Source organism: Scomber japonicus, chromosome 3 (genome assembly GCF_027409825.1).
Source record: "Scomber japonicus isolate fScoJap1 chromosome 3, fScoJap1.pri, whole genome shotgun sequence".
NCBI classification, from domain to species: domain Eukaryota; kingdom Metazoa; phylum Chordata; class Actinopteri; order Scombriformes; family Scombridae; genus Scomber; species Scomber japonicus.
In genome coordinates this window covers 2,171,696-2,188,502 of record NC_070580.1, presented here as the reverse complement: position 1 = coordinate 2,188,502, position 16,807 = coordinate 2,171,696, and the positions used below count along the sequence as shown (strand labels likewise).

The 16,807-nt window shown below is 39.1% G+C and overlaps 1 pseudogene; it reads left to right on the top strand.

The window, feature by feature from the left end:
* The first annotated feature begins 12,324 nt into the window (after positions 1-12,324).
* Positions 12,325-16,355, top strand: LOC128354914 (uncharacterized protein K02A2.6-like; annotated as a pseudogene).
* Positions 16,356-16,807: the final 452 nt, after the last annotated feature.

The following is a 16,807-nucleotide window of genomic DNA, read 5'->3' as shown; positions in this document are numbered from 1 at the left end:
AGCTTCTGATGTTGACAACTTGTTGACACACACGTTGTAGAGGGGGCGGAACATGTTTTCTCCCTTTTTATTATGATTATTTCACAAAGCTGAGAAAACAAAACAAAACTGGTTGTCACTCGCACTGCATCAAATACATTAGCACAATGTTGAATTTTGTCAACTTTTAAGTCCCCTGTTGTTTTGCTGGGTGCTTTCTAAATGTCTCAGCAGGGCCGTGAATAAGTAGCGATCACTGTCCCAGCTTCTGAGTCTGTACGTGAGAATGGTCTGCAAGAGAGAGCAGAGCAGACTCCCTGTTTTCTTAAGTACAGTTAAAACCAGCTAGAGTTAGAACCAGCTCAGTCAGAACTGGGTTAAAGACTGTGTAAAGTGAATTAAGACATTTTCTTCTAAACACATTCAATAGGTCATAAATGTATTTCTAAAAAAGGTGTAAAAAGCATTTCGACCATTTAGATTTGAATTGTGGAGCTAGGCTTCACAAACTGTGTTTCAACATTTCTGTGTTCAGGATTTACTGAGCGGGTCTGAAAAACACTGCCGCAATTAGCATAAACCCGCCCCTGCTGCTGTAGAGGAATAAATACATTCAGCGCACACTACTACTACTGCAGTCTACAGTTAGCCAGTTAGCTGAGCTAGCCACCGAGCTAGCAGCCGAGTTACTTGCCAAGCTAGCAGCCGAGTTAGACGCCGAGGTAGCAGCTGAGTTAGCAGCAGAAAGCTCTCAGACGTAGTCCATGTTTCTGGTAGAGGTGGTGACTTTGATTGACAGGTGACACTTGGTAGGGGGCGGGGTTTCAGCAAACTCGACTGGCACTCCCACAGCGTTTGGGAGCAGAGAAAGAGGTTGCTTTTTACACAACTTTGAAGCCTTATTTCATATATTTGCCGATTTTTTTTTATCATTCAAATTTGGCAGGGTGGTTAACAACACACTTTTCTGTGGTATGTCAAACTCAGAACACATATTTATTCTTACTTTAATCATCATAAATAGTAGAGGTATATAGATTCAGCAGGCTTTATAGAGGAGGATTAGTCCAAACCAAGTGAATGAGTTATCAATTTAAAACAACTTGGACAGAAGACAGTTCATTTCTACTCTCTTTAACACTAGCAAATTTTAATTATTTACATTATAAAATGACCTAGCCTAATGTGGAAGGGAAGCTGTATGGACAGGATTCTATCTCATGCTCACAGCCATTACTACTCACGATCAACATTTGATGGATAATCTCCCCCAAGACTCTAAATTATTGCCCTTTAAAAATCCCTCACCCTTATTAATATTGCTTAAAATTCATGGTGCCTTTTACAGCTAGATTACCACAGGGAGCCACAGGCAGTCACACATTGTTCTTCAGCAGCAAACTTAGCTTGTGTCCTGAAACCTGCCATCTAATTCAAGCATTGATGACATGAGTGTTTCAGTTTAAAATACTGATGTTTAAAGTCAGTTTCTGTACAGACGTGGATGAAAATATTGGTGCTAAATTTTCTCTTTATTAAATTGAAACTGGCAGAAGTACCCATCATTCTATACGTCACACTGAATAAACTGAAACTGCTTTTGATTTACAGTTCAAAGACATTTTCAAAGTAGCAAAAAATACAGCAAGTACAGTTCAGTGTCACCTATGCCCTTATATTAGTTATACTCAAGAATATTGCCAGTAATTCATTTTTTATTGTGATTTCTATGAACTTACCTGAGAAAAAGTTCAGTTTAACATTACATTTTGTTTAAAATATATATAACATAATCATATGGTTCTATATTTATGTTTGGAATGTCAAAAATATTACTACACAGAAAAAAATACATTTTTCTTTTTGAATGATATTTTTTATTGTTTCCTTCATTTCAGATACACTTCACAAGAGGTCAAGTGTAGGTGTTTTCACTAATAACGGCAGTGAATTGTTTCATGCAAATATGAAGCAAAACACAGGTGAGTACAATCACAATGACTATGATGACTGATGATAATGATATCACCTGCTAGCACACAGCTCCACTGCACTGGTAGTGTATGTGAGCAAAGATGGCATGGCACTCTTCTCGTCTGAATAACTTAATAAAGTTATATGTCCTTTAAATTTTCATATGCAGTCTTTTTGTGATCTATAACAGTTTCCGTAGTGTAGTGGTTATCACGTTTGCCTCACACACAAAAGGTCCCCGGTTTGAAACATTTCTTTGTGTTTTCATTGTAGAATAAATAAAACCTCACAGCTGATGAACAAATTTGATAACACTTCACCATGCCTAATAAACTCCTTTATTAAAGCTTTTTAAATACAGTTTCTGTTTTATTGATTTAAACCTTAATATATTTCTGTTTCCAATGTACAACACCAGTTAAAACTGTAGAAAACAGTGTAGAAATTCATACAACACAGGTTAACAAATATACTCACAAATTAATTAAAAAATCCTATATCATATATGTATTTTAATTAGAGTAAATGTACTTATATATTTGTGTGTGTGTGAATGATACAGGTTTATATCCTGGCTGTATTTGACAGGGAGGATCATGCATCATGTTGTTGATATGTTGATAAATAATGAACAGCTGGTAGAAAAGTGAAACGTCCCCATCGAGGAATCGAACCCTGGTTTTCCCGCGTGACGGGGAGATACTGTCCACTATACTAACGAGGAATTGAACCAATAACCCATCAGACATGTCAATCATTTACTATTTATTTAAGTACTAATTAATATGGTTGCTGATAATACTTGAATTCAGGACAGTTCTTCATCCCTTGTATAATCGCTTTATGAATAACGTTTTATTATTATTATTATTATTATTATTATTATTATTATTATTATTATTGTTGTTATTATTGCTATTTTGTGTAGGTTTTCATGCTCTGTGGAAACACAGTGTTGTGATAGGCCTACTGATTCTTTTTAAATTATGAGATAAAATATGATAAAAGATGGAATATTAGATTTTACGTTGAATAATTGACATGTTATGGAGGGAAATCATACTGTTTTGAGCTCTGATCATTATTGTCTTCAGGGGTCAGTATCACATCTTCTTTTCTCTATGAATCACATGTTTAGATATTATATATCTTAAATACTTCTTAATTTTGTTAAAATGAAGAGAAAATATGTTTTTGAATATGGTAGAAGACTAAGAAAGTTAAGTTAAGGAAAGGATAAAGGGGAGAAGGGTAGATAAATAAAGAGGAAAGGAGAGGGAAGAGGAGGAAGGGAAGGAGGGGAAGGAAAAAAAGAAAAAAAAATCTTCAATCCATTGGAAACTAAATTTAAATATACTCTTCTGTGTTTGGTGTATTAGGTGTACATTTCTTATTTAACGAGTGGAAATGTCTTATTATTTTCTAGACAATGGAAAAAGATGATGATAATCAGAATAATAAAACTAAAAGATAGTTATACAAGGCTCTTTGGTTAAGGTTTTTGGTATTCTGGTAGTGGATAAGATGTATAATATAATGGGGGGGGGGGGCACATAACACATGCTGTCTCAATATGGTATAAGTACATTGTACATTGTAGACTGGCACCCTGATTTGTAAGATATTCACAACATCAGTCACCTTGAGATATCACCAAATGGAGGTGATACAGATGGAACCCAGGCCTTATATGTATATTGTTTTTTGTCGTTTTTGTCTGACTGTCCCTTTTGTGATGTCAAGTCAAACCCAGCTCCAGGAATACCACACTGATACACACTCCATGATATACATCCATGAACACATACACATACCTAAATACATATTCATACACACAGATAGGCATCAACCGCAATATCTGTCTACAGTGTGCACTGCAGGACGAAACCAACTATATATGCTCATATTCATAGTCAATATCCAAACTCCTAAATTTTATTTCTTTATGTACAAAAATAATATAACACGGGTAAAAGAATGTAAAATAAGCTCTATTAATATGTCAGATCATGCAGCAATTTTCTTGACAATAACTATGCAGGCTAACAAGGGTAAATCTCTGTGGAAACTGAATAAATCACTTTTACAGGATACAAAATTTGTAGAGATGATCAAAAAAGAACTCACAGATTATATAGAAATTAACAACATGGGGGATATAAACCCAATCATAGTATGGGAAGGATCTAAAGCTGTAATGAGAGGGCGCATTATTTCATATTCTTCAGCTAAGATAAGGGAAAGGAGCGCACAAGAGAAACAGTTAATTGAAGACATAAAGGACATTGAAAATAGACATAGCATAACAAATAGTGATCAAGATAAATCAAAGCTGAAGGTTAAACGGGAAAAACTAGAGAAGATACGCAATATTGAAATAGAAAAATTAATGCGATTCACTCAACAAGAAGAATATGATGGTGGACCAAAGTCCTTAAAAATATTGGCATATAAACTTAAAAAGCAAATGAAGAACACACATTACAAATTTAAGGAGCAACCAATCTAAAATAATAACTGATAAGGATCAGATTGTAGAAGAGTTTGCCTGTTATTATGAAAAATTATACAAGCAAGTAGCCAGTGAGGATAAAGGAGCTATACAGGCTTATTTGAGAAAACTTGACTTACCCAAAGTAACTCAGGAAAATAATGTGAAACTAACTAAAGTAGTTACACTGTAAGATGTAAATAAACAAATACAACCTCTAAAAAGAGGAAAATCCCCAGGGGATGACGGATTTACAAACAAATATTATAAAGTCTTTAAAGAACAAATTAGCCCCCTACTAGTACAAGCATATATAATTACGCACTAGACACAGGAGTATGGGCACTAACATGGGCCTCATCAACAATCACACTTATACACAAAGAAGGGAAAGATGCATCAAAATGTGAATCGTACAGACCCATATCATTGCTTAATACTGACCATAAGATAATATCTGCAATCTTAGCCAACAGGTTAAAAGACACTATTACAGAAATAATAACAGCTGATCAGTGCGGATTTATACCTGGGAGACTTTTGGCCGATAACATTAGGCGAACTTTAAATGTAATGGATCATGCACAAATAGAAAAGAAAGATCTAGCTTTATTGACTTTGGATGCAGAAAAAGCATTTGATCTGGTGAATTGGACTTATATGTTTGAGACAATGAGGAGTTTTGGAGAACCTGTAACATTTGGAAAGCCTGCAAAAAAGTTGTTTTTTTAACCAAAAAACATGATTTGCTTGGAAAAACTACTGTTTCTATATAGAATGCTGTTCCTGCACCACTGCTCCCTGACAAAGTGTACAATTACTGTGCTTGCCAAAGATGCAAATAGCTAAAACAAATAATGAAAGTAAGGCAGTGTGGTGGTATTTAATGGTGGACCAGTCACTGTCCTTTAGATGGACTGTATCCCAGGAAGTGGCTGTAATGGTCTACTGCTGATCTGAGTCATCTGAGACATGAGAGTGTGTGTCATCTTTAAGGTTGCAGTAGGAGCGTTGTCACAGGGAGACAATAAGGTGTCAGCAGCACACTGAAGAAAGAAGCTGCTGTATACACCTGAGTTTGTGTCGTTCCAGTTTACAAGTCAGAGAACCAGCTTTAGCCAGGTTAGCCACTGATAGCATTACCAGCTGATAAAAACACTTTTCTCTGTATTTTGCTCATACAATCACCGTAGCAACAGGTCCACAGATAGAAGTTGGACAGTGCTGTGCTGTTTAACTGATTTAATGAGACACTCATAAGATACAACTTTCAAACTGTTGATACACCAGACTGCCATCTTGGACTTTGAGGTTGGAGCTGGTTGAGTACATCCAACTTTCCAAGTCTGAAAGCCGACTTCGGGGAGCGTTCCAGTTGAAATTTCTAACTGGGAACTTTCGACTTACGAGTACAATTGGAACGCACCATTAGAGATGAGAAGTGAGATGAATATCAGGGCAGCTCACAGAATAGATTGTAACACCTACAGCAAAGGCATCATGGCAGAGATTGAATTCCACCGGACTAAAAGCTGTTGTATTTCTGCTGTTAATATTTTGTTGTGTGACTCTGAAAAGCTGAAGTAAGGAGAGCTCTGGAGACTTAAGATGTATTAAACAGAAGTATTTATTTAGGCTCAATATTGAGGAGACTTCAAAGTGTTATCACATGCTACAGTACAGATGGACAGTGTAATGACACCTCAAAACCTGAGGCTGTCCTAGAAGAAGGTCGTATTTAATCCCATCAGATCCTCACAGGTTTTGGCAAATACTACCCATCAAAGTCATTTCTACCTCCATGCAGGTTAAATGGGAGGAAGTTATTAACCTTACTCTAAACATACACTCCTCTCATCTAGCTCATACCAATCTTCACTCTGAAAGATTTTAACTTTGCTGTGACTGTAAGGCAACTGCTGGCTCATTATCTGACTTATCTGTAGTCACAAACCTGGGTTCCCATGGAGTCTGCTGATGGGAGGACATGCAGATGTCAGTGTCAAGGACCTCAAATAGGTAATAACTAGGAAGATTCCCTCACATTTGTCACGTCATTAAAGACTGTGTAAAGTGAATTCAGACATTTTCTTCTAAACACACTGTTTTTTAGTGGGCGGGTCTGAAAATCATAAACCCGCCCCTGCTGCTGTAGAGGTATAAATACATACAGCACACACTACTACTACAGTCAGAATAGTTAGCCAGTTAGCTGAATAAGCCGCCGAGCTAGCAGCCAAGTTAGCTGCCGAGCTAGCAGCAGAAAGCTCTCAGACGTAGTGTCCATGTTTCTGGTAGAGGTGGTGACTTTGATTGACAGGTGACACTTGGTAGGGGGCGGGGTTTCAGCGAACTCGGCAGGCACTCCCACAGCGTTTGGGAGCAGAGAAAGAGGCTGATTTTTACACAACTTTGAAGCCTAATTTCATATATTTGGCGATTTTTTTTTTTTAATCATTCAAATTTAGCAGGGTGGTTAACAACACACTTTTCTGTGGTATGTCAAACTCAGAACACATATTTATTCTTACTTTACACAGACTTTAATAAAGTGAATAGATTTTCTTTAAAGCTTCAATAGGTGTTATTCATATGTCCAGGAGGTGGCACACTGATCTACAAGCTGTAGGACACAGCTCTAGTATAGCAGGAGAAGTTACTTCATTCACACGGCAATGTATTAAGCTCTTTCTAACTGTGACTCAAATAACCTGCTGGGTCAGAGTGACCTGACAGACTGGATCTGCGATAAAACACAATCCAGACATTAGAGGGGTAGAAATTGGGAAAGAAGTACATAAAGTGTCATTATATGCAGATGATATAATTATTTATTTAAGCTCACCTGAAAAATCCATTAAACACCTGATGGATGTTATTAATGATTTTAGTTTAGTATCAGGATATAAAATAAATGCGAATCACTGACTATTGGAGCACAAATACGCTCAAGTATCAAAGCATGTTATACTTTTAAGTGGGAGACAGAGGTGATAAAATATCTTGGCATAAATATTAGTAATAAACTAGAAGATCTATATGAAAATAACTACTGCAAATTGGAAAAGAAAATAAGACAGGACTTAAGGAGATGGTCATTAATCCCAAATGGAATATACAGTAGAGTGGAAATAATAGAAATGATGGTTCTCCCACAACTCCTCTTTTTGTTTCAGGCATTACCAGTTACTTTGCCAGAGGTTTTTTTAACAACATGGAACAAGATGATTGCCAACTTTGTTTGGAATGGTAAACAACACAGATTGAAATATGAATCACTAACTCAAGTTAAAGAAAAAGGAGGATTGGGAGCCCCAAACTTAAAAAAATATTACTATGCAACACAAATATTGACAATAATGAAATGAATGAGGCCTGAGCCTAAGGAAAAATGGATTAATATAGAAAAATAATTAACAAATGGTTTACTTGGTTATCTACCATACTTAAGTACAGATACACAAAAACAACATCTTAAGACATTTTGCATTGGAAATACAATTAAAAACTGGAAGCAAATGTGTAAAAGACTGAAAGTGCAGCGTGACAATATCCTACTTAGAGAAATGGTGCATGACTCAGATTTCAAACCATATAGAACAGATAAGATTTTAGAATGCTGGGCAAACAAGGGGCTGGAACTATATATACAATTATTCAATAATAACTCCATAGAACCATATGAAACATTGGTGTCTAGATATGGTTTAGAACAAAAACAGTTTTTTTAAATACTTGCAAGTAAGGAGTTATATACATAAGAACAATCAGGGAAAGCTAGATAACTATATACTAAGATTTATAGCAGAAAACAGGAATAAAAACATAAAACTAGCAAATATTTACTCAATCCTTCAAAATGTAACAAAAATGGAAACTAAGATAAAGGAACAATGGGGGAAAGAGTTATCTATAGACATTTCAGATGAAGAATGGAGAGAATCCTTAAAAGAAAATTTTCAAATATCACAGTCTAAACATTGGAAGGAATATGACTGGAAAGTAAACCAAAGATATTTTATTACTCCAGATAGATGTTATTAATTAAACAAAACAGAGGAAACAAGCTGCTGGGGGGGAGGGGGGGGGGGGGGGGAGAAAAAAGCAAATCAAACACACATATTCTTTACTTGTCCAGTAATACAGGTGTACTGGCAAAATGTGATGAGGGATATGAAATACATCTTTGACATTACAGTGCCAATTACTTTTTGGGAATTAATGCAAATTTAAAAATCAACACTAGAGAGAGACATATATTTAAATTGCTTAGTTTAATAGCACTGAAACAAGTGACTAGACTTTGGAAACAAGCCGAATCCCCAGATCTTCAGGTATGGCATAGGACAATAGAACACACACTGCAAATGGAAAAACTCACTCTAACAGTTAGAAATCAAAAAGAAAAATGGAATAAATTATATCCAGAGCATATAATTGGAAGAATCAGAGCCTCCTAATAAGTGCATACTGTAGACATATCCCCTGGAGTTTTTTTTTTTTTTTTTTCATTTTACATATTTATTTATTTGTCTGCTTGTTTTTTTGTTGTTTTGTGTCTCCGTGTATGTTTGTACAACAGAGACTATGGTCCATTGTGAATTTGCTAGCAGGAACAGTACTTCAATAAAGTAATAAAAAAAAAAAAAAAAAAAAAAAAAAAAACCTGTTAAAAGGCACCAGAATACAGGAAATTACATCTATTTTGTCAAACATTTTCTGGGGGGGGAGACCCCAAGACCCCTCTCCCATTATATTGTCCCACCCACATTTCAAATGCTTCTACATCCATGCTGTGGATGGTTTGACACTTTGTGTCAAAAGGGGGCCATGTGAGGGATCTATTGTGTCGTGTCTGTGCTTTAACATCTGTAAAATGCCTATGAGCATCTGTACAATGACTTTTGTTAACTCAGGAAAGACACATGGTAGTTATTGTAGAATTGACTAGTCCAAGACAATGTAAACAAAATGAAGGCTAGTGTAGCAGGATAGATATCCTCCCGGTTCAGGTGTTTGGGGTGGTTTGGCTATTTTTCTCTGGACCAACCAAGGGGGGAGTTGTGGGTTCTCCGAGTGAGGACCACTTCCAGTTCCCCCCGCGGCCTCTGGGGGCTGGTGCCAGCAGTGAGCAATTTCCCATTGAGCCCCATGTTAAAATAGCCGACTTTACAGCTTAAAAAAATATATTTAAAGCCTGGTGCCTTTGACTTTTTTGGTCTTTACCGATAGTTTCCACCTCAGTGAACACTCTGGGGGGGGTGAATTTTTTTGTATCACAACCGTTTAAGTGTCATTTAGGCTTAAAATTCTGGCATAAATTAGGGCATGGTTACGCTGAGTCACAGGTTCACAGACAGTTGCCAGCAGTTAGCTCTATGCTAAAGCATTGGCTGGGCTGGGCTAGGCTACACCCAGAGGTCCGCGGCGACATCCAGCAGACAGGCGCTGCGGTGTCCGTATTTGTTTGCCTATTTTCGGGTAGTTTTTTCTGGCAATATGGCGTTTTGTGCTGTTGATTGTACTAACCGACCGACAAAGGATTCTGTGTTGCAGTTTTTTCGGTGAGTAAACCGTAGTACTATTTTACCCATAGACTGTATAAAACATATTTTACCTGGATTTTGGCACTGTATAATGACTTTATTACCGACTCATGGTCTCTGCTGATACAGACAGATGACCAGAGCAGCTAATGTTAGCTGCTGTTGTGGTGTGTTTTGTGCTCTCAGTCCGTTTAATGCGGGATATAATATAGAATATACATAATGTTCTGTATTATCTTTCATTTAATATTATTATTATCTTTCATTTAATAATACTTATATAGAGTGTCAAGAGTAACTTAAATGAATAAATTAATAGCCTAATTAATGCCACACTGCAAAAAGCAAGCTTGTAATTCAGAGAATGTGTGATCTGTATTGTATTGGTGATACTGATTTCAGAAATCGTTAATCATGTTCAAAATCAAGATCAGGCCACTCATAAATAAATACAACATATATTTCTTATTATATTTATTGTTGGTATTATTATTAAAGGTGAACTGTGTAACTTTGTTATTTAGGAACTTTTTATTAAGCAAAGCCCTTTTTATTACTCCATATCCTCAAATAGCTCTTAGTATCATAAAGGTTTGTGACCTCTGATCTAGAAGTTGCTGAGCACCTATGTGTCATTTTAAAGTTTCCCTCTAGGTGATCCGGACAGGCTGGACAAGTGGGTCCTCCCCTGTGCTTTCAATAAAATCTGTATTGAGCATGAACTCAGCGTCTGCCTGCCACCTGTTGTCACAGACACTCAGAATTTTTTTTTCTGACTTTCTTAAAACTAGTTGTATAACATGCATCTTAAACCTTATTAAAATCAGTTAATCATGTGGAGAGATTTCTCATCCAAGTAGATAATTATCTATATATTAGAGTTCTACTGTTAGTAAAGGTAAGAAATAGACATATGATTTAGCATATTTGAAAAAATAAAAAAAATGTACTGGTAAAGACTTCCTAAGGTTCCATGGACACCCTGGAAAGGTCAGAAAACAGAAACACTGTCGTGAGAATTTTTACATTTTTTAGTAAAACTTGACTAAAAACTTGAGCTTTAATGCTTAATATTTGTGTTTAAGTTGATATTCCTTTTAACTGACTACGACATTTTTAACATTTTCAATAAGTGTAGAAGACAAAAGGAGTGCAATTATGAAAATAATTTATTTGAACATGAGGTACTCTTTAAATGAACAGACAATGAACAATCAGTATATATAATAAATAATAATAAGCTTTTAAAATAAAATAAAAAATAGGGTCAGTGTATGGCTCAGTTGGTGGAGCGCCCTATGTGAGGCTGTAGTCCTTGCTGCGGGTGGTCCGGGCGTGGAACTGGCCGGGGCCTGGTCTGGGCAACCAGCAGAGGCTGGACGGGGCCTGGGTGCCTGGCCGCCTGGCCGCCTGGCCGCCTGGCCGGGGCCTGGTCTGGGGCCTGGGCAGCTTTCTTTTCTATTTTCTAAATATAAAGAAAGACAAACATGTAACCAGTGGTGTACAAGTATTGAACTGCCTTACTTCAGTAAAAGTAGCCTACTAATACCACACTGTGAAAATACTCCACTACAAAGACACTACACTACTACTATACACTACAAAGACCTGCATTCAAAACCTCACTTTTGTGAAAGTGTTAACATTAAGTTTTATCTGCAAAATGCAATTAAGTATAAAAGTAAAAACAGTCCCTCTCTGTTTTACTGTTATAGAATGTTTGTGGATTGATATCATTGATGAATCACTGCATATGATGCATTTTATTGCTGAGGCTGTTTAAGTTTAGCACAATTTAACAATTAAATATACTATTGAGTCGATTTATCTATCCTATCTATCTATCCCTGTCATGTGAGAACCCTCTATCTCACTTCTTTTAAAAAAATATTTAAGTATATAAAATGCTTAACAAACTTTCTGTGGTATCGCAGCTTATCATTGTTTATTGTTGTATGTTTAACTCCTTATTTGCAGGATATATTACATATCTAGTGCTGTAGTACCTGAGAGTCCAGCAGAGGGCGTATTGAGTATAATGTAGAGTTCAAGGTCTATGTTAATTAGAGAGAAGAAGACATGCAGGAGTCATGTAGAAATTACAGAGTTCATTATTGTACGCTGCACGGGGTTCATTAAAGAAAATGAACGTTGGTCTAAAGAGTGAACATTTGATTCTTTTAGTGAAGATGCAACATCTTTTTGGAGACGAGGATTATTAAGGGGGAAGGAGGACGTCGAACGGACTTTGAAAGAAAGAACGTGACGGGAGCAGGCTACAGGTTTGGCTAGCCTTCAGTGTATGCAGTTAGCATCTGGCTAAGAAGTGGAAAAATGGCTACAATAGGCACGCTGACTGCGTTTGACCCAAAGAATCAGACGTGGGATGAGTATACTGAAATACTCTAGCAGTTTTTCGCAGCTAATGGGATCGACGAGGCAGAAAAACAAAGAGCTATACTGATAAGTGTAGTCGGAGCAGCGACCTACAGCCTGATGCGAAACCTTCTCAGCCCGGCTAAGCCCAAAGACAAAACCTTCCAAGAGCTAGTACTCCTAATGAAAAATCACTTCGACCCAAAGCCCAGTGAAATTGTGCAGAGGTACAAATTTGACTCTCGTTCCCGCAAGCCCAATGAATCAGTTATGGACTACGTAGCTGAGCTGCGTAGGCTGGCGCAGGATTGCAACTATGGCAACACCTTGCAACAGATGTTGAGAGACAGGATCGTCTGTGGGATTAATGATGATCGAATCCAGAGGCGTCTCTTGTCAGAAACAGACCTCACTTTTGACAAGGCTCTGTCAATCGCGGTATCACTGGAGACTGCAAATAAAAATGTGCAGGATCTGCAGACCTCGGGGGCTACAGCAAAATGCTTCAGCCTCACCAAAGGGCAGCAGGAGGTTCGCACCTTTAAAGGAGAAGGCAGAGAGTGTTACCGATGCAAAGGGACCAAGCACACAGCAGCAGACTGTAAGTACAAACAAGAAAAATGTCATGCTTGCGGTAAAGTGGGACATCTTGCAAGAGCTTGTAGAAGCAAAGCTAAACTTAACCAGAAAAAGTATGGATCTGCAAGTGCAAAGAATGACAAAAAACAGAGTTCACACTACCATTCTCACAAAGTATGGGAGACAGAGGATAAAAGTAAAAGTGATAGCTCTGAAGAGGACTCTTTCACATTGAACTGTGTTAAGTACAGAAAAGAGCACAAGAACAAACTGTACAGGTTGGGGCGTCGGAGTGTGGTGCAGCTGAGAAAAGTAGACCCCTACACTGTGGATATGCAACTTGATGAAAAAAATGTAAACTTCGAAGTAGACACGGGGTGTTGCCTAATGGTCATGAATGAAGAGACATTCAAAGCAACATGGAGACACACGAAACTCCCTAGTCTGCAGCCCATCAAAATCAAGCTGGAAACTTACAGGGGATCCTGTTAAGGTGATTGGAGCAACGCTTGTCAGCGTTAGATACAAGCAGCAGAAAAGAAATCTGCCCCTTGTGGTGGTCGAAGGAGACGGCCCCAGCTTGCTAGGACGAGGCTGGCTAGAGGAGATAAACCTGGACTGGAGAGAAATAAAAAACAGTCGTAAAGACAGAAAACTACACCAGGTTAAGACAACGAAAAAAACACTACAGCAAGTTCTAAGCAAACGGGAGAATGTTTTCAAAGAGGAGTTGGGCACCCTGAAAGGCATGAAAGCAGCGATCCATGTGAAAGGTGATGCCACCCCACGCTTCTTCCGTCCACGGTCTGTTCCCTTTGCCATGCGAGCCAAAGTCGACGAGGAAATAGACAGACTGTTGCAAGAGGGCATCATCTCGCCCGTGAAATACGCTGAATGGGCAGCACCAGTTGTGCCACTCCTGAAGCCGACAGGGACTATAAGGCTATGTGGAGATTACAAGCTTACGGTGAATACAGTGGCTTCTCTGGAACAGTATCCAATACCCAAAATGGAGGACCTGTTTGCAGAGCTTTCAGGAGGAAAGCAATTCTCCAAACTGGATATGAGCCACGCTTACCAGCAAATTCTCCTTGATGATGAATCAAAAAAGTATGTGACAGTGAACACACCACGAGGGCTGTTCACATACAGCCATGGAAGGCCTCTTGAAGGGGATACCTCGTGTAGTGGTTTATTTGGACGACATCTTGGTGAGCGGGGTGGATGAGGCAGACCACCTACAGAACCTGGAGGAAGTGTTGATCAGGTTGGAGGAGGCTGGGTTGCGGCTCAAAAGAAGCAAGTGCGCCTTCATGCAAGAAGAGGTGGAGTACTTGGGGCACATTGTGGATGCACAGGGGCTCCACCCAGTGGAAAAAAAAGTCAAAGCGATCAGAGATGCCCCTACTCCCACAAATGTGACCGAACTGAAAGCATACTTGGGGTTGCTAAATTACTACAATAAATTCCTTCCCAACCTGTCGACCCTGTTAGCACCCCTGCATGAACTTTTGAGACATGAAGTGCGCTGGACATGGCAAAAGAACCAAGAGGAAGCTTTCAAAAAATCAAAGGACCTGTTGAACTCAGCAGATGTGTTAGTCCATTACTCTGCTGACCGAGAGTTAGTTCTCTCATGTGATGCATCACCATACGGCGTGGGCGCCGTGTTGTCACACAAGATGGATGATGGCAGCGAAAGACTGGGGTTTATGTCACGCACACTCTCCCCTTCTGAGAAGAGGTATTCTCAGCTTGACAAGGAAGGCTTAGCTGTCATATTCGGCATCAAGAAATTCCACAAATACTTGTATGGCCGAGTTTTCACTATTTACACAGATCACAAACCGCTGATTTCACTCTTCAATAACAAAAAGCCTATACCTCAGATGGGCTCACCGCGAGTGCAAAGATGGGCTGTGACATTGAGCGCTTATGAGTACAACATCATGTACAAGCCAGGCAAACACCATGCAAATGCGGATGCCCTCAGCAGGTTGCCTGTGCCTGATACAGCGCCCGAAAAAGAGATGACTGAGCAAGTTTTGATGATGGATGTACTGGATGACACACTAGTTGACACCACACAAATCAAACGCTGGACAGCTAAAGATGTCATCTTGTCCCAAGTCCATGAGTACACCTTGAAAGGCTGGCCTGCTCAGACAGAGGCTTGCTTTAAGCCATATCAACAGAGGAAAATGGAATTGAGTGTGAGGGATGGTTGTGTGCTCTGGGGCGCCAGAGTAATTATCCCCACCAAAGGCAGAGACAAAATACTGAAACTCCTGCACCAGACCCATACAGGCATGTCAAAGATGAAAGGCTTGGCAAGGTCATATGTATGGTGGCCAGGTATGGATGAGAACATTGAAAGAGAAGTGCAGTCATGTGAGGAGTGTCAGAAACACCACAAGTCACCACCTACTGCACCATTACACCCATGGGAATGGCCAGAGTCACCGTGGTCCAGGATTCATGTGGACTACGCGGGGCCTTTCCTTGGTGAGATGTTTCTGATCATTGTGGATACTCATTCTAAGTGGATGGACATTTACCCTGTGAAATCACCTACATCACAGGCTACCATTGAGAAACTGTGACAGAGTTTCAGTGTGTTTGGCCTACCTAAAATGTTGGTATCAGACAATGGAACATGTTTCACAAGTGCTGACTTTGAGTCATTCATGAAGCAAAATGGCATTGATCATGTGAGGTCAGCACCTTTCCACCCGTCTTCCAATGGTCTGGCAGAGAGGGCAGTCCAGACCTTCAAGGAGGGGATGAAGAAAGTAAAAGGTGACACACTGCAAACCAGACTGTCAAGATTTCTGTTCAGTTATCGCATCACGCCACATGCAACAACAGGCTTGTCACCTGCAGAGTTGATGATGTCGCGGAGACTCAGATCAGCTTTAGACTTGCTCATGCCTGATGTGAAAACAAAAGTGCAGCAAAAACAACTGAAACAGAAAGAGAATCATGACACCAAGAAAAGACTGAGAAGTTTCGCACCAGGGGACAATGTGTTCATCAGGAATTACTCCTATGGCCCAAAGTGGATCCCAGCAGTCATCACAAGCTCATCAGGTCCAGTGTCATACATCGTTACCATCGGAAATGTTCAAACTCTGAAGCGACACGTGGATCAGGTGAGAGTAAGATTGGCAGACACTGTTCCCAGCGAACCGGACAGCGAGCGGGAGCCACTGCCGAAGACAGAAGCAGGCTCCGAGGGCTGCTTGCCTTCAGTGATGGACACAACACCACAATCTCCATCATCTGAGCCACAGGAGCTTCAACCTGCTCCAGAGACTCAGGCTCAAACAGACTCCTCAGTTGCACCAGTGTTGCGACGGTCCCAAAGAGAGAGACGTTCACCTGAGGGTCTCAAAGACTTTGTTAGATAGAGTGAGATCTTTCCAGGAATAGAGCAACAATGCGCTCTGATCTCACAGGAAGGACGTACCTTCCTAGTTAGAAAAAAAATTAATTGTTCTATTGTCATATGTTGATGCTTGTTATGCCTTATTCAGACTAAGCATTTACATTTTCAGACAAGGAGGAGTTGTTATCTTAAGGGGGGAGGAGATGTGGTATCGCAGCTTATCATTGTTTATTGTTGTATGTTTCACTCCTTATTTGCAGGATATATTACATATCTAGTGCTGTAGTACCTGAGAGTCCAGCAGAGGGCGTATTGAGTATAATGTAGAGTTCAAGGTCTATGTTAATTAGAGAGAAGAAGACATGCAGGAGTCATGTAGAAATTACAGAGTTCATTATTGTACGCTGCACGGGGTTCATTAAAGAAAATGAACGTTGGTCTAAGAGTGGACATTTGATTCTTTTAGTGAAGATG